Raw genomic sequence first — 18607 nt, forward strand, 5'->3', positions numbered from 1 at the left:
GATTCACCTGGATTGGCTCAACATTTTTAGATTAGAAAATGGCTGCCTCAATGAAGTCCTTGTGAAATACCCAGGAGTTTTTAAGGAAGTGCTTGGAAAATCAAAGGGGCCAAAGTTAATGGAAACAATTCTGTGGTTTTGCAAGGCCTGTCCAGTGCCATTTACATTGTGGGCAAAAGTAGAGGTGGAAATCCAAAGGCTGGAGAGTGAAGGAATCTTCAAACTAGTGCAGTTTGTGGAATGGGTAGCACTTGAAGTATCAATTGTGAAGCCTGATGGCTCAGTTCATCTTTCTGGGAACTTTAAGCAAATGGTAAACTGCTTTTCGCAGCTGGATAAATACTCAATCCCTCGCACAGAGGGCTCATACACAAAGTTGATAGGGGGCAGGGTGTGGTGAGCTGTCTTTTACAAAGCTGAACATGAGCCATGCCTACCTGCGATTGGTTGAGGAGTATCAGAAGTACACCATAATTACCACCCAGAAGGGTTTATAACAATGTACAAGACTGCCATTTGGGGTATCATCAGCCTGTACCTTTTCCCAGCAGACCATGGAGAACATTTTACAAAGGCTACTCCCAGGTTGCCATTTATCTGGATGATGTGCTAATAATGGGTAAGACCAAAAAAGTGCACTTGGAAAATTTGGACATAGACCTTAGACATTTCTTCCAGGTGGGTATATGCCTGCTGTGAACCTCATTCTTGTACTGTACTGGTGCAATGAAGCACGGGGCCTGGGAGAAAAGTACAAAATCAAGTTGTTTGTGAATGAGAAGCCACTGCCATTTCCTCACAGTAGAAACCTTGTGACTGACTATGAGAAAGTAAAGTACAGCTATGAGCACCTTACCAAATCACTGAAATTCAACAGTGTGTGTTTGTCACAAGGGAGGACTTAATTTCACTAGAACATGATGAATTATGAACTAGCTGCATGTATTTGATCTAATGGCTCAGGTTGGCCACCAAGTCATGAGAACATGGATTTATTTTGTTTTTTAATGGGAAGATTTCCTCAGATGCTTTACATACAGTGTAGATGTTGCTAAATCTGCTTCGACAGCACTTGGGACAAATACTCCATTTTTGAGACCGGAACTTATCCTGTGGGTTTTTGAATATCACAACGCACTTCAGTAATAGTCAACTGACAATCTCTGTAAGCAGTATCCTGTGTATTTCTTGACTCTATCAGAAAGTACGCTAATTATTGAACACTTGAAGGACTGAAACTATTGCTAAACCTCCAATGTCAGAAAGCCAAATTGTAAGTAACTTTGACAATGAACCAATAATTCTGGTGAAATAAAAACTAATATTACTGGGAAAAAAAAATTATATATAAACAGGATTCTGAAACTCCTCAGTCCAGGGGACTGACTCAGATGGGCTGGCCACAACCAGTGTACTGTGTTAAAATAAATAAAGGGTGACTTGGTGATAGGATACCGGCCACTGTGCAGTTAGTTCAGTGCTTGATGTCCTTTTCTAACAATATTGCGCCCATTTTTCTTGCTCTGACTGGAAGTTGCCATTTCTTGCATTTGCCTCTTTGATTATGCATACATGCAAATTGCGTAAGAATTCAAAGAACTTATTTCTTCAATAAAAATTTGGGCCAGAATTTCAGGTGGCTGAGGTAATGTTTCTGCAGCATAGATGGGTGCTGTACATGAGGACCTTCTTGGACCAACAATATTGTGACTGTGTGGAAACTGCCCAACTAACTGAAAACTTTGGTCAATTCCCCTGTGCCTGCAACTCTTCAAAAGTGTCTATTTAAACTGGAGACTTCAGAGGAATGTGTTATAGTTCATGGCTACCTAGGACACGTTAGAAGATTAGAAACCTAAGCTAACTGTTTAACTATTAAACTGTCCCCTCCATCTCACCATTCACTCACTTCTGTACATTGACAGTATACCTCTAACATATTCTGAACATTGTCTTGACATTTCCCCCAGCCACCTTACACAACAATCATTCTCCTCTACTCACCCTGACCTATCTTAAATACATTGTTATTTACCTGCTCACCTTCCACCCTGGCACCCCACCCATCTGGCACCTTACCATCCTGGCACCCTATCAACTTGGCATCCCACCATCCTGGCACCTGGGCATAAAGGAACCTTGCCACCTAATACCCTAAACTGACATTTACCTTACTTGCCTGTTCACAGGAACTAATAAAGTGCCTGTCTTTGCTGCTGGATATTTAAACCACAATGTGTTAACTATTGTGTAAAAGTGACCATGGATTGACCTCTCCTGACTATCTTGCTCTGAGGGCAGAATTGGATTTAAGGTATGATTAGATTAAATTACTTACAGTGTGGAAACAGGCTCTTCGGCCCAACAAGTCCACACGGACCCACCGAAGCGCAACCCATCCAGATCCATTCCCCTACATTAACCCCTTCACCTAACACTACGGGCAGTTTAGCATAGCCAATTCCCCTAACCCGCACACTTGTGTTGTGGGAGGAAATCGGGGCAAACCCACACAGACACGGGGAGAATGTGCAAACTCCACACAGACAGTTGCCTGAGGCGGGAATTGAACCCGGGTCTCTGGCACTATGAAGCAGCAGTGCTAACCACTGTGCCACCCACAAGTGTATGATCCACATATCTGAAGGAGCCATGATCTAGAGAAGGAGTGGAATAGCAATCTGACTGTGATTGCCACTTTTTGGGCAAATCTGGCCTATTCTTTTCACAAATGCAGCTTGTATGCAGGTAAATGAGGTGCATCCTTCTCATGAACTAAACTGTTCATAGGACACGATCCATTTAAATGAACTCAGTGCCCAGTAAACATTAAGGTTTAATTTTCATTTGTGTGGGGAGGGTATGAGTGTGTGGGCTCTTGAGCTATAATTTAAACTGTTTGTGGTTGACATTGAACTGGAAGGGTGATTATTTTCTTCTTCTTGATGTAGATGATTAGTTTAGGTTTGAAGGCTTAATTACTTTGTGCCAGGACTCCTCCTTGGCATATGAAATATGACTGCTGTGTAAAGCCACGTTGACCACAGCTTGTAAACTATCTGATTCAAGTATTTCCAAAGTATTAGTGATCATCAACTGAGCACTGTGCCAGCAGATGCCTAAGACCAGACCTATTGAAATTGTAGAATTACTCTTCTGGTTGTCTGAAGAGGCTAAAGGACTACCATTTTATTCCCTGTTAAAATTAATCTGAGTTTTGGAATTCTAAATTACAACAAAGTAAAGATTATTTGGGATTTTTAATCAATTGTAAAGAAATTAGTATGAATGAAAGTAGAGATTTAAGAGTTATAATAACAATGCAAACTAAATCAATTCCACACTGTCTACATAATGGGCAAATGTTTAATCTGCATTCATGAGCTGTGAAATAGCAGTGAACTGAACTGCAGCTATTGTACAGCACTTCTTCAGAAAGTAGTCATGAATATTATGGCATTGGGGTAAATGACAGCTAAAGAGCTGTAGAATTGAGAATGTTCTCTTGCAGATCTGTTACAAGAGATTGCAACCTATGTGGATGAACTGAAATTCCACCTTGGATAAGCTTCCAAATAATCTCTCCTTTCAAGCATCCTCTAATTCCCATGTGTACCTTTGACTACCTTTAAACTCGGGTGTATGACAGTTCCAGAAAGAAGCTTTCATTGTTTCCAGTGTAAGAGTTAAAGTCGCAGTTACCGCAAGCCTATTGAGATGTTAGAAATCTTTTTCTCTCTGGTTTGAGTACTGTACAAGGGATGTTTTTGGGTACATTCAACAGATATCTTTTTTGAACTTATGAAGCAGTGTTTTCAGATGAATGGTATTATACTTCACCTATGTGTTTACAAGCATTTGCATCTGTTATAACAAAGTGACTTGATTTATTCTATTTTGCCCTCATTTCTATTGGTTAATCTTTAGTTTTCCTTCTGGTAATTTCACTGGACTGTTAATCCAGAGATTTGAGGGATGATCTGGGGGAACTGGGTTCAAATCCTACCAGGGTAGGGAATTCAATAAAAATCTGGAATGAAGAGTCTAATGATAGTCATGAGTCCATTGCTGGTTGCCAGAAAAACTCAACTATTTCACTAACGTCCTTTGGTGGGGGGAACTGTCAACCTTACCTGATCTAGATTCCATGTGACACCACATCCACAGATAGTTAACTTTTAACGACATCTGGGATGGGCAATCCAGTGATGCCCTCATCCCGTGAATTAATAAAGAATGTTTTATTAAAGCAAAATCTGCAATGTTGTGTGCATATGTTTCAGAGTGAAACCATCTCATTTAAAATGATTTTTAAAGTCAGGTTTCAGTCTGGGATCTGACCGTTTTTATATTCATGCATGGGACATGGGTGTAGTTGGCTGGCCACCATTTATAGCCATCTCTAGTAGTCCTTCATAACTCAGTTTAAAAAGAAACAGTAAAGATGTAGCATCTCCTTCCAATAGCTACTGTAAAATAAAAAAACCCTGAAACTATTTATTAAACTTCAAGCTGTTTACTCACCTGCATGACAACAGTAACTACACTTCAGAACAATCAACTGCTTGTGAAGAACTTCAAGACTCTCCGAAGACAGGATTATATCAGTGGGTGTCATAACAACATCTAGTTCATGGTTCAAGTGTTTTAGAATATAACATTTTCAGATTTTAGGAAATCAAATTTAACTGTGGAAAGTGAAATAAATGCAAATAGAACTGTCATTTTAATGATACAGTTTTAGAGTTAATTGCCAGGGAATGGCAACTCTAGTTTATTTAAAGTAGTAAAACACATTACAAGTTATTAGTTAGATCTTACAGCAAAGCAACTGATTTCTATGTGTAGCTTGCAAATCCATAGTAGACTAATTGACAAGCAGAGTTGCAACAATGTACACAAACAGCACATGGATTCCTTAAAGGTGAATTCTCTTAAAAGGAACATTAAAGTCAATTGCACTTGAAAGTTTGGGACCATGTTGACTTAAGAATTAATAGTTAGGGAATCCAAGATGGTGACGTTTGTTAGGACCACGTTTGCTGGGCTGAAACACTGATCTGACAGAGCTAGAACCCATCCCATACAATAGACAATAGGTGCAGGAGTAGGCCATTCTGCCCTTCGAGCCTGCACCACCATTCAATATGATCTTGGCTGATCATCCTTAATTAGTATCCTGTTCCTGCCTTATCTCCATAACCCTTGATTCCACTATCCTTGAGAGCTCTATCCAACTCTTTCTTAAATGAATCCAGAGACTGGGCCTTCACTGCCCTCTGGGGCAGAGCATTCCACACAGCCACCACTCTCTGGGTGAAGAAGTTTCTCCTCATCTCTGTCCTAAATGGTGAATAAAAACACGGTAAAAGAGGCAGAAACCTGAAAATAAAATCAACTTACCTTTGTCCTTGCAGCTGGAGAATGCCGAAAAAGAAGGAAGCTCACCCAGGGCCAGGCCCACAGCCTAGCCCTCTAAAGCAGTGGGCTTGTTTACTCATCAGTCCCTGGCTGAGGAGCTGGCCAAATCTCGCAAGGTCCTGGGGAGGCAGATCTAGGAAAAAAGTCAAAGCGAAGCTGGCTCCTATATCTACCATGCTGCAAGACCTGGGAAAAAGGACCAAATGAGATCAAGCGCCAGGCTGCAGGGGTAGAGGCAGAGACTGACTCCTCCAAGAGCCTGATTGAAGCCCTGGAAATACAGGTCCATGGTCTGTTGGATCTGGTACATGATCTCCAACAGGGGCAGAAGAAAGAACCTGTGCGTTATTGACAATCTGGAGGAGTCAGAATGTGAGCAGCTGGTGGAGTTCTTTTGAGTGGTTCCCAGAGTTCCTTGGTTTGGAGGTTGAGAAGGGGAGGATAACAATTGAGCGAGCCAGATCGTGGCATGAAAGCCAGGTGCGGAGCAGCGCCCATGCCCTGTCCTGGTAAGGTTCCATCGTTATGAAGACAAGCAGAGGGTCATGGAAGCCTCTGGAGCCTGGGGAAGGGATTCAACGGCATTGGTATGTGGTGACTCCAGGGTCATATTCTTCCAAGACTTCTTGGAGGCAGCGGTCCGGAAAAGGAAGTCCTACGATGGCATCAAGAGGAAAGTGAGAGAGCTTGGGATCCGGTATTCTCTAAGATATCCAGCGGTGCTTTGGATCAATCATAATGGATCCATATATTTGTTCGACTCACCTGAGAAAGCACAGAACTTTGTGGACATGTTGACTTAAGTTGAATGGCCTAATAGGCATTGAGGACAGAGCTGTTCGGGTTTACTCTTCTTTAAAAAGGACTTGGTGGAGATTCCTTTCTGGTAATACATTGCATTAAATGATGTCTGGGTGGAATAGAGTATTTATCTGTTATGTTAATGGATGGGTGCTATATTTATTTTTAGTTTACTTGTCTACAGTACTAATCTTGCTCTTGGGTATTTTTTTTTCTCTACCGGGTGGTTGGTGTAATGTGGCGCAACTTTAGCTGGTAGGGGTTGAGAGGGCAGATGGGATGGTTAGTAGGGTTATGGGATGTGTAGGTACTCCCTTGAGTTGGGGGAGGTGGTAAATTCCTCCAATCAGTGCCTTTGTGTTTTTCTATTTTTGCTTTATATAGTTTTAAGTTTTGTAGATTTGTTGGTTGTAGTTATTTTAGCCTGTGTAGTTTTTGGGTTTTGTGGATGCTTTGGCATTGAAGCTCAGCGATCTGTAGTTCAGGTTCTTCCTCTCTGGAATCTAAATGGTGCTACACAAGATTATGGCTAAGGATGTGTTTAAGTGGTGCACCTGGAATATTAAGGGGAGTCATTCATGGATGAAGAGGAAGAAGGTACTTTCCAGTCTTAAAAGGAAGAGGGTGGATGTTGCCTTATTTCAAGAAACGCACCTGGATGATTTAGAACATTTGAAGCTGCAACAGAATGGGTATGACTGGGTTTATTTTTCATCTTTCAATACGAGGAGTAGAGGGGTGGCCATTTTAGTTCAAAAGAACCTCCCATTTAAGTTATTAGAGTATTAAAGACACACATGGGAGATTTGTAATTCTTTAAGCTTTGATACATGGGAAAGAATACAGAATCTGAAATGTTTACTGTCCCCCTGGCCCACCCCCTTAAGTACTTGACAGATGCACTTTCTAGATTGGTGAACCTTGCATCTCAGCATGTTATTGTAGGAATTGTCTAATAGACCCTATGGTGGACAGAATGCCCAAAGGCCCTTCGATGTCTTATTCGCGATCTAAACAATGAAGGGATTTGTGTGCTGAATTGGGGTTGGTAGATGTTTGGAGGCACCTTCACCCTACTGGCAGGGACTTCACATTCTTTTCGAAACCACATAAATGCCATACCAGGATTGATCTTTTTCTGACCCCCGCAGCACATCTGGGCTTGGTGGCGTCATATACAATTGGCAATATCACTATTTCTGATCACACCCCAGTGTATCTAATGGTTAAGATTAAGGATATTGTGGTAGGCTCAAGGCACTGGCGACTGGACCCCTTCATCCTTAAGGAAAGCATGTTTATTGAATTCTTTTCTACTGAGTTCAGGTTCTTTTTTAGATATTAATTCAGACTCGGCCAGTAGCCCATCCATTCTGAGAAACAGCTAAAGCCTATGCTGAGGGTTGGTTATTTCACATTCAGACAGTAAGAAGCAGCAGATGGGTAAGCAGCAAAGCTTGCTCGAGGTGCATCTGAAAGTAGCTGAAAAGACGTACTTTGACAGGCCCTTGCTAGCTAAACTGCAGAGGATTACGGTGCTATGGTCTACACTGAACAGCCAAGAGGGAGCTTACCTTTGCAAGTCAAAGGCTTTTTGAGTATGGGAATAAGCCAGGCAAGTACCTAGCATACCTTGCTAGGAAAAGAGTATCTCCCCAAGCCATTATGTCGATCAGAGAGGACACTGGAAATTTAACCTACAATTGTAAAAAGATTAGTGCAGCATTTCGGAAATTTTGCTCTGAATTATACCAATCTGAAAACTGAGAGAGGTGGGCAGGTTAGGATGGAGCTTTTTCTAAGAATCTGGACCTTCCGGGAGTGACCCCTGAACAACAGTCTCTCCTCAATGCCCCAATGTCGGAGCAAGAGGGGCAGGAGGCTGTGAGGCAGCTCCAGAATGGAAAGGCACTGAGTCCTGATGGACTCCCCAGTGAGTTCTAGAAGGAATTTATAGGTATATTGTCAGGGCCGATGCTTAGCATGTTTCATGACTCAAGTAGTTGTGGCTTCCTCCCATCATCATTAAGAGAGGCGAGCATCTCTCTCATTCTTAAAGGGAAGGCCCCGGAGGACTGTGCTTCTGACAGACCCTTTTTGCTCCTGAATGCCAACTTCAAAATCCTATCTTAGACTCTGGTATTAAGGCTAGAAACTGTACTGCCCTCCATCATTAAGGAGGACCATAAAAGGTCACAGATTGACGGATAATGCAGGAGGTTACTTAACATGATCCAAGTATGTCAACAACGATCAGTACGGGGATTGATGATCTCCTTAGATGTGGAAAAGGCCTTTGACAGGTTTGAGTGGCCATATCTTTTTTATACTTTAAAGCAGTTTGGCTTGGACGAGAACTTCGTCAGGTGGTTGGAGGTGTTGTATTAGTGACCCTCTTGCCGTGGTCCTCACCAATGGGTGTACGATCAAGCAATTTCAATATTTGTAGGGGCAATTGATAGGGCTGTCCCTTATCATCGTTGCTTTTCACATTGGTGATTGAACCGCTGGTGGAGGCAATATGTAGGGATCCCAATATAACCATTCCAAAAATGGGGATGAAGTTACATAAGGTTGCATTATATGCAGATGACGTTCTTGTCGTCTTATCAATCACATCAGTCTCAGTGCCACACCGATGTAATGCATCAATTTATTTGGTAGCTTCTAGGGTTATAACATCAACGTGGCGAAATCAAAGGCCATGCCCATGGTTGCTCTCCTGAGAGTGCCTGATTCTGAGGGCGGATCTCGATTTCCCCTTTAGATGGTTGCAGGAGGGCTTTTTCTATTCAGGTGTATTTATTACTTACATTTTTGATCTACTATTTAAAGCCAATTTTGCACATTTATTCAATAGAATCAAACAGGACCTTCGTAGATGGTAGGCACTTCCAACCTCTTGGTTAGGTCAATTAGCCCTCATTAAAATGAACATTTTCCCCTGTCTGTTGTATCCTATGCGAATGTTTCCTCTGCTTTTTACTAAGAAAATATTTAGAAGACTGAACAGCTGGTTTAGTTATTTTATCTGGTATCACAAGCAACCCCTAATTAAATTGATCAAATTGCAGTTACCTTACAGACTGGGAGGAGTGGGCCTCCCAGATATCAAAAACGATCAATTAAGCTCATTGCTGTCTCACATGAATGTTTGTTTGGGCCCAGGGGAACCCTCACTCACTTTGATTGGACATCAAAGCATCTCAGGCAAGATGCCCCCTTATTAGCCTGCAGTTCTTGGACCAAATGAGAACAGTTAAAGAATATTGCTATAGCCCAATAGTCATCAATACTGTCGAGGCGTGGAGGGAAATGCGTCAGGGTGAGGGTAATATTGCCAAAACATTATTTTTGACAGTTGGTATGCCAGGTTCTCAACCAGGGATGATGGACTCGGGGTTTAAACTGTGGGCAGCTAGGGGCGTGTCTTGCCTGGGTGATTTATTCAAAGGGGACATATTGATGTCCTTTGACCAGTTGGCTCAGAAATGAGTTGCCCAGTTGGTTCCTCTTTCATTTCTTTCCAATTAGAAATTTCATACAAAAAGAGAACACTTCTAACTGATCCTTATAGGTCTGACATAGAGAAGAGGGTGTTAGTGCTGAGGGTTCATTATCTGTTAGTAACGCTTATCATTTATTGGGAGAGGAAGATCAAATGGCTCTGTGCGGTATTGGAGAAGGAGTTGGATGTTGAGATCTCTTTTGAAATATCAGAGGTTATCTCTGAAAGTACAAGAAGGATCTCAATTTGCAACAGGACCCACGACTTGCAATTGAAGATTCTCCACAGGGTCCACCTGGTCCCACATCACCTTGCTAAATTTAAAGCAGGAGCATCTCCAACGTGTCCTAAGTGAACATGGGCATGCTTACTCATTGTCTTTGGTCCTGCCACAGACTGTGGGCACACTGTAGCATTGTGGCAGGTGAAATAGAGAAGGCCTTAGGGACGGAGGTGAAGATGGACCCTGTATCTCCTCTTCTTGGCTTTGTTAAATCACTTTCATTAGATGCACACAAACAGGCTTTTCAGTATCCTCACTTTTTGTGCAAGATTAAACATTCCATTAGGGTGGGTGTCGGAAAATCCCTGGGGCCGTGGGTTGGCCTAAGTTAGTCATGGAACACATCCCCTTGGTCTTTTTTACAAGTATGGTGCACCATAAAAGTGAGAATTTCTATCTGACCTGGCTGTCCTTTTTGGACTACCTGGGTACAGATTGGTCCACCATACTAATAAGAGCCTTATATATAGCCATGGTAATTCTATGTAATGAATCTGGTATCCAGAGAGGAGGAACCACGGACATATTCATATGTGTAAACTTGTGCACTCGATGATCAAGGACTATTGCTTTGTTTCACTGAGCTGTGTTACGGTTGTTATTATTATTACTAAAATTTTCCATTTTTAGTTGTTATTTATTTTTATCTATGTAATTAGTGGGTCTGTTTTTTAACATTGATTTGAGTTGTTTGGTTTTGTATTTGTTGTAATATTCAAAAGTAAAAAAACCCTTTTTAAATAAAAATATTTTAATAAACATAGTAGTTAGGAAGATAAGGGCTATTAAAAGAAAAAGCAGGTGTAAAAACCTGGAAGCATAATAGTAACAAAGCTTGCAGTCACAGGGCAAAGGAATGATTTTGCTTTAGGAGTGAAATAACTCCAAGGAGGCAGGTATCTCATTACCAAGTCACCTGTATACGTGGTTAGTACATAGGATCTGAGCAGCCAGCTCAGAGCCACTTCCTCTGATCAGGAGGCTGTCTTAGCTGAATCTGCAGTTTACTTCTGTCAGCCAGTTCTCCCTGATTGGTTCATCTTATCAATCCCAATCAAGGACCTCATTGTCAATGAGATGCCTGGACCTGGTTCCACTCACTACTGGGAGGTTGAGATACATTAGCACAACATTACTTGGTGATGTATGAAAGGTTCTAAAACTCATTTCCTTCATCACTTTAAAGTAGAAATTATGAAAAAGTGATAATTAAACTCAAGTTCAGTTTGAGGACAGTCAAAAGCAGACTACAGTATTATGAAAATGGATGGAGCTTAGGTAAGTTCTCGGTTTCAGTTTATCTGGGTATTTGCTGAGTGAACAGGTTCCGATTTGTACTTTGTGCAGTTTACAAGTCGTAGTCAAAGTGAATAGTAGTTAGTCCTACACTGTAAGCAGAGCAACACTCTACATTCAATACTACTTTTCTGCAATGCAGGGGAGGTTTATCCCATCATGAATCTTAGAAGTGGGAAAATTGACTAGATTGAAGTGAAAGAATCTACAGTGGGATTCATAGTGAATTATTGCAAAACAAAAGTGATCGGTTGAATGCATTTTGAAGCATTGAGAGAAACCAGAATAAAGAACTAAAGCATTCTCAATCAAGAAAATGGTAAATGGATTGTTTACCTCTGAAAAGAGTTATAGTACACAAGAGTGGGTTGTCCCTACAGAAATATATAACTTTCAGATTGCTGTATCTTGTAATAGAATCTGGGGGGAAACAAGGAGGAAACCTGAATGCACAACAAATGTAAATAGATTGAAGGAAATATGCTTGCATGGATTGAGAATTGATTAATGGGCAGAAAGCAGAGAGTATGAATGACCTGGATCATTCACCAGGGCTGGAATGGGGCCTTATATCAGGGCAAAATAACTGGGTCCCAGGTTTCTATAGGGCCCATAATGTGCTCTGGTTGGTGGCAGGGCTACTATAGTTGGACAGTGGGGCAGGGACTGCTGTCTTGTGTTGTGGTAAGACCACTGTGCTTGGGTGGCATGTCAGGGTTATTGGTACAGCTCGGGCCTGCCCCAGGAGATGTGTCAAGGCCCATGATTTCTGTCCTGGGTCCTGAGTGGGGTGACACAGATCAGGCCTAGGCTCAACTGTTCACAATAAATACAAACAAATCAGATGTGGAGACCAATTGTAACATATCTAAATTTGCTGATGGTATCAAACTTGATGAGATTGTAAGCTGTGCATAGCAGACAAAGAGGCTTCAAGGGGATTTTGACGGGGTTACTTGAATGGACCAGAAAATTAATTGATAAATGGAAAGTTATTCGCTTTGATAGAAAAACACAGGAAGAATATTTCTGAGGTTGTGGGGTGTGGGCAACGAAAGAGACTGAGATGTCCTTGTTCATTAAAAGCTGGCATACAAGTAATTAGGAAGGTAAATGGTATGTTGACCGTAATCACATGGGGTTTTGAGTGTAGGAGTAAAAATGTCTTGCTGCAGTTATAAACAGCCTTAAGTATCGTGTACAATTTTCACCTCCTTTCTAAAGAAAGATATACTTGCCCATAAAAGGTATGCAATGGAGTTTCACAAGATTAATTGGAGGTTCACCAATTATTCCCCTGCCTGGTGTGTATAAAACCAGGGATATAATCTCAGGATGAGGGTTAGATGAGGAGGAAATACATCACTCAAATGAAGGTGAATCCTTGGTATCATTGACCCCAGAGGCCTGTAAAAGCTTAATCAGTGTGCAGTTTCAAGACAAAAATCAGAGTTCTAGAGGCAACTGATGCTAAAAAATATGGAGATAGTGTAGGAAAGTGGCATCAAGATAAATTATTAGCTGTAATCTAATTGAATATCAGACCTGGCTTGATAGCCTACTCCTGCTTCTACGATCCTAATGTATACAACCTTGTTAAGAATGTTAAAAATAAGTTAAAGTTCGATTGTTTAAAGTGAAATATTCAGATTTCTTCTTGAATGTTTAAGGTATCTAAACCAGAATGTTTGGGTCTTAATAGTTTACATGTGCATATTATTAATACCTCACAATGGTTTTCTTTAAACTGTTGAAAATACTGAGTTGAACACAGAGTGCTAGTCAATTGCAGCTATGTCTGACCATTGCCCTGGCCTTGTTTAAATGCTACTGTACACTGTTTTTCTGCTTATCTCTTACATTTCATTGTCAAAATCTATATTCCAGAACAGAATATTTTGTTCTCTTTGGATGCTGCTGTCAGTACAAAAAGACTTTGTGTACCAAACACTTGAGTAACGTCATGTGAGAATTTCAGTGCCAGTGAAATGCCAATTGCAAGATCATAAATGTCAGAAATTGAGTGACTGAATCAAACAGTAAGTTCTTTTGAAGATCCGTGGAAGGCAGAGTACAGGTCTTAGTTAGCCGATGAACTTGCAAAGTCTAAAATAAAACACCAACAGTTAAATGTGATTCCATGATAGATCAGCACTTGTTGAACAATCCTGATAACTACGCAAACAACAATTTCAAATAATCAGTTGAGCTCATAACGAGGCACTTCAGTAAGTATGAATGTAAAAAAGTTCCATATGCAGTAATCTATTCTCTGTAAGTAAAAGGAATATGTTTAACAATATATATTTTTGAATTGTTTGGGAAGTTGAGCCTTTATTTTCCTATTGCTTTTTCCATGGAAGTGAATTGGCCAATCACTTTCCTTCTCCAATATAATTTGTTGAGGTAGTCCATTCCTTTTATTTTCTGGTAACAATCAATCCCAGCACTGACCTGCAATCCTACCTTCTCCTTTACCTTCAAATTTTCCATGCAACTGAACCCACTCCCACCCTCTCACTACTTAGTTAATAGCCCTGTCTATAGTCCTAGTTGTTCGATTCACCAGGACTCTGGTCCCAGTATGATTCAGGTGAAGCTGGTCAGGATTCCTCCCAGTACAGGTATCAATATCTCATGGGTTCAAACCTATTTCTTCCACACCAATCTTTGAGTCATGTGTTTATCTCTTTAATCTTGTTGGTCCTGTGCCAATTTGCTCATGGCTCAGGTACTAATCTGGAGGTGATTAACTTTTTTGACTCTTCTTTTTAACTTAGTCCCCAGCTGCTCATGCTTATTTGTGACCAACACTTCTAGGACTCATGTATTGAAAAAGATTCATGCAGTTTTTCTACCTTTTGTCCTCCTGTTTGACGAATGGACTCTATGCACATCCAATTACTTTTGAGTGGACATCTACAATAACTAAGAACACTCAGCCCATGAAAGAACCTGCATAATTGACTTGCAACTGAGTCCAAGGTTTACCTGGCCATTCCCTACTGATTTGGGGAGCCACCGGCAGTAATTTCTGTCTTTGTAGCACTCTGGGCACTGCTCCATCAACACGACTGTGTGTTTGCATCCCGGCCTGGCCACCAGATATAGCGTCTCTCCAACATCTTCATTTTGGAGATATCTAGATAGCCCAAGTGGGGTTCAGCCACTATCTGGCAGTGACCTTTGCATGGGATAATCACTCCTCCTCCCCATAATAATATGCAATCCTTGACATGGTCAGGTCTCTCTGGGTCCAAAAAATGTTTCAAATCTAGTTGTGACAGCCATTTGGTTACCCCCATCACGACCATCTATTTCAGTTTTGAAAGGACTGGATCCTTGTAGTCCAAAGTCTGGAGTGTGTCCAGAAAACGTACTATCATTATAGACACTTCCATGAGGGTTACCACTGTTGGTGTATCTGCTAATAGGAGGTGGCTCAATGTATCCGCATTCGCTACCTGTCCTCTTAGATGGTGTTTCAGTTGTTATCATAAGCACTTAGTATTAGAACCTACTGCTGACTAAGGCCTGTGCTGTGGGTGGCACTGCCTTGGCCTCTTTAAGCAGACCAAGTAGGGGTCTGTGATTATCACAAACTTTCATCCTTAAATGTTTTAGTGGAGCCTCTTGACGCCATATATGACTGCCAATCCTTCTTTCTCTAACTGAGCTGTATTTATGCTCAGCATTAGCAACAGTCCTGATTGCTTATGCTATTGGGTGTTGCTCTCTATTGGGCCACCTGTGAGCTACCCTGGTGCCATATGGGGAGACATTGCATGTCAATACCAGATCTTTCTTAGGATTATAACGTGGCAACACCTTTGGAGGGTGATAGCTGTTTCATCACTTCTCTGAAAACCATGGCTTATCTATGTAACTGTTTCCAAGACTGACCCCTTCTTTTTTAGGAGTTTGTGCAAAGGTGCCAGGGTGGAGGCCAGGCTATGTATGAAATTTCTTCAATAAGTTACCAGCCCAATAAATGACGTAAGCTCTGGTACAGAAATGGGAGCTGGGCACCTTACATTGCCATCACTTTATCTCCCAACAGGTGTAACACTGTCATGTTAACCCTATAGCCCACATAGGTCACTTGGAGCAACTGGAACTCACATTGTCTCCTCTTAGGTGTATGCTCACCTTGGAAAAAACATCTTTGGACTATATCAAAGTTCTCTGTGTTCCTTTGAGATTTCGCTTGTTTTAGCACATCATCGAGCTAAATGGCGACTTGTAAAATGTTCTCCATTGTCCACTAAAAAATTGCACAGGCTGACAATACCTCCTATGGTAGTCCCATATGTTGGTACGAGCCCTTATGGGTATTAATTGTAACATACTTCTGGGAATCCATGTATATTTGCAATTGCAAGTAAGTGTTGGCTCATGTCCAGCTTTGTGAAGGACAGGACCCCTGCCAGCATTTTGTATGAATCCTCTATCTGAGGGATTTATCCAGCAGTGAAAAATGGTTTACTGTTTGTTTAAAATCCCCGCAAAGGTGAACCAACCCATTGGGCTTCAAAATTGGTACAATCCGTGCTGCCCTTTCCACAAACTGGACATATTTGATGATGCCTTCCCTTTCCAGCCATCTCATTTCTGCCTCTACTTTTTATCCAAAAGCAAATGGCACTTGGCAGGCCAGTAGAATCGTGGCATTGTTTCCTGGTCAATATGTAAGGTGGTCTTGGGTCCTCTGATAGTCCCTAAACCTTCTGGGTATTTATTTTAGGACTACGTGCAAGCAGTCATTTCACAATTGAAAAATGTTGAGCCAATCTAAGTGAGTCCTCCTCAAACAATTTTGCCCCATCAAGATCGGGCACAACGCCTTTACTATAATCATTGTTAACTGAACCAGCTGCTTTTGATAAGAGACTGGAACTGAAGTTCTATTCTTAATCTGTGAAGTTTCCGCATTATAGATTCTCAGCCTAGCCAAGATCTTGCGCAAACTTAAGGGCTGAAGTCCAGAGAGAATTTTGTTAGAAGCTGGTTCTACGATCATGATACAGCTATGACACTATTGATCTCCACTAGAACTGGATGACCACTTAACCAGATGTTTATTTTGGTTCTGATTTGGATGTTGCTAAGCGATGTAATGTTCCAACCCAGATGTAGGTGGACTTTCCAGGATATGAACACTTATGGATGTCATCTGGATACTGGCCTATGAGCTCTCTTAGCTGAAAATGTGTTTCTGGAAAAGCGCAGCAGGTCAGGCAGCATCCAAGGAGCAGGAGAATCAACGTTTCAGGCATAAGCCCTTCTTTAGGAATGAGGAAAGTGTGTCCAGCAGGCTAAGATAAAAGGTAGGGAGGAGGGACTTGGGGGAGGGGCGTTGGAAATGCGATAGGTGAAAGGAGGTCAAGGTGAGGGTGATATGCCGGGGTGGGGGCGGAGAGGTCAGGAAGAAGATTACAGGTTAGGAAGGCGGTGCTGAGTTCGAGAGTTGGGACTGAGACAAGGTGGGGGGAGGGGAAATGAGGAAACTTTTCAGCTCTGATCTCCAGCATCTGCAGTCCTCACTTTCTCCTCTGAGCTCTCTTACTCAATTTAGGTCCAGAAGGACTATTTTGCTGTCACATGTCTGCATACTGACAGCAACTATAATGGCTTATCAGCCAGGATCCTGAAGAAACTTTTAACCACTTGGCCAAGGCTTAGCTTAGATTTGGGGTATTGTTGTGGGCTGACCTAGAGTCGCTCTGATCAGGATATGTCCTGAGTGCAACTATGCAATTGCCTCAAGTGGTGTTCCCCAAAGTCAATCAGACTGGCAAGGGTGTCCACTTCCATCAGAATATCCTGCAACCTATATGCTACACTTGCCACCCTTCCCAATGATAAAGCCAGTGTAGCACCTGTATGAAGTTCAGGTAGGCATTTTGGCATAGTTACATCATTAATGCCACATATCAAACATTCTGTAAGCATCGGATTAAGAGTTAAACCAAAGTCACAGGCTTCTGCCAGTTGTCTTGAGCCAGACAAAAATTGCAGTATAGATATTGCTGGTTTTTGAATTGCTGAGTAAAAACGATAGCATCTCTGAATTAGAGGAGGCTTGACGTCATAATATTCCTTAACTATGCCTGTCAACTGCTGCAAGGTTTTAGTGTCTAGTGCCTCAGGGAAACTCCTAAGAACAGAAAAAGCTATGGCTCCACAAACTGTCAGGAGAATTACTCATTGCTTTTCATCTGCACCAATGTTATTTGGCCGGAAAAAATAATGCATTCTTTCCACATACTGGGCCGAGTCTTTGATGACAGGGTCGAAAAACTCCAGCTTCCCAAACCTAGGCATGATGTAAGAAATGCTTGCGCCAACTCAAAGACAACTGTAACAAGCAAGTTTCTTCAGGACTATACTTTCTTGTATTGACACTGGCACTGAAATAATTCCACAAAGGCTGGTATCCATCAGCAAGTCACTTTTTATTTTCACATGAAGAGTCCTTGACTTTAATAGTGTCTCATCCTGAGCCAGCTAGCAGAGTGTCAGTATCTTTGACATTCTATCTGTTTTTATCTGTCAGCCAGAGCTCCAGCATTGGACCATATTAACATCAATCAAGGAACTCATTCTACAATGTCCAGCTAACTGACCTCATTCCATTGTTGTGATAATTTTAAATGCCAGCCTGCCTAGTTTCTATGTATGGGCAGAATTAAAGTTGGCTCTGAGCTCAGAAATGCTCGGATGGCAATGTATGATGCAACATGTGCAGTGAAGGGGAAGGATTGACCCATTTAATTGGAATGCGCTACAAGGAGAAGAATTGGGCCAAGTATTTTTTAGTGGGGAATGTTTCTGTCATACATCAGGCATCAAAACCGGCATGGTGTCTGATATCTCTCTGCTGAAGAGAGAATTAGCCTCTTTATTTAAATTCATTCAAAACCAACTCAGGCAGATCACAAGAATGGAATAACAAGTTCAACTTGATACTGAAACCAGAAATCAAAATATATTTATTGAGTTTCTAACACTTGCCTAACTTGCTAATAGGAATTCAAGTCCAATTCAGTTCAAGACTGGTTGCAGTGAAGTAACCAACTTCAGACTCACTTTGACTCTCAGTCAAGATATGTTTGTTTTATTTTTAAGACAAGTGTCCAGCAATTGCAAATGTAGAACAATGGAAAGAGTAAACAGTTGCTGGGATCTACACTTACATTGAAATGGTGAGTTCATATGACACCTGTAATTTAACCAGTTGCATAATTCAGACTGGCAGTTGCTTTGTGTTCACAAACTTCTTGAGGGCAAGTCAGAAG

This window comes from Chiloscyllium plagiosum, unplaced genomic scaffold (genome assembly GCF_037043375.1).
Source record: "Chiloscyllium plagiosum isolate Xiang-an unplaced genomic scaffold, Cpla_swu_hap1 HiC_scaffold_24, whole genome shotgun sequence".
In the NCBI taxonomy this organism is placed as follows: Eukaryota; Metazoa; Chordata; class Chondrichthyes; order Orectolobiformes; family Hemiscylliidae; genus Chiloscyllium; species Chiloscyllium plagiosum.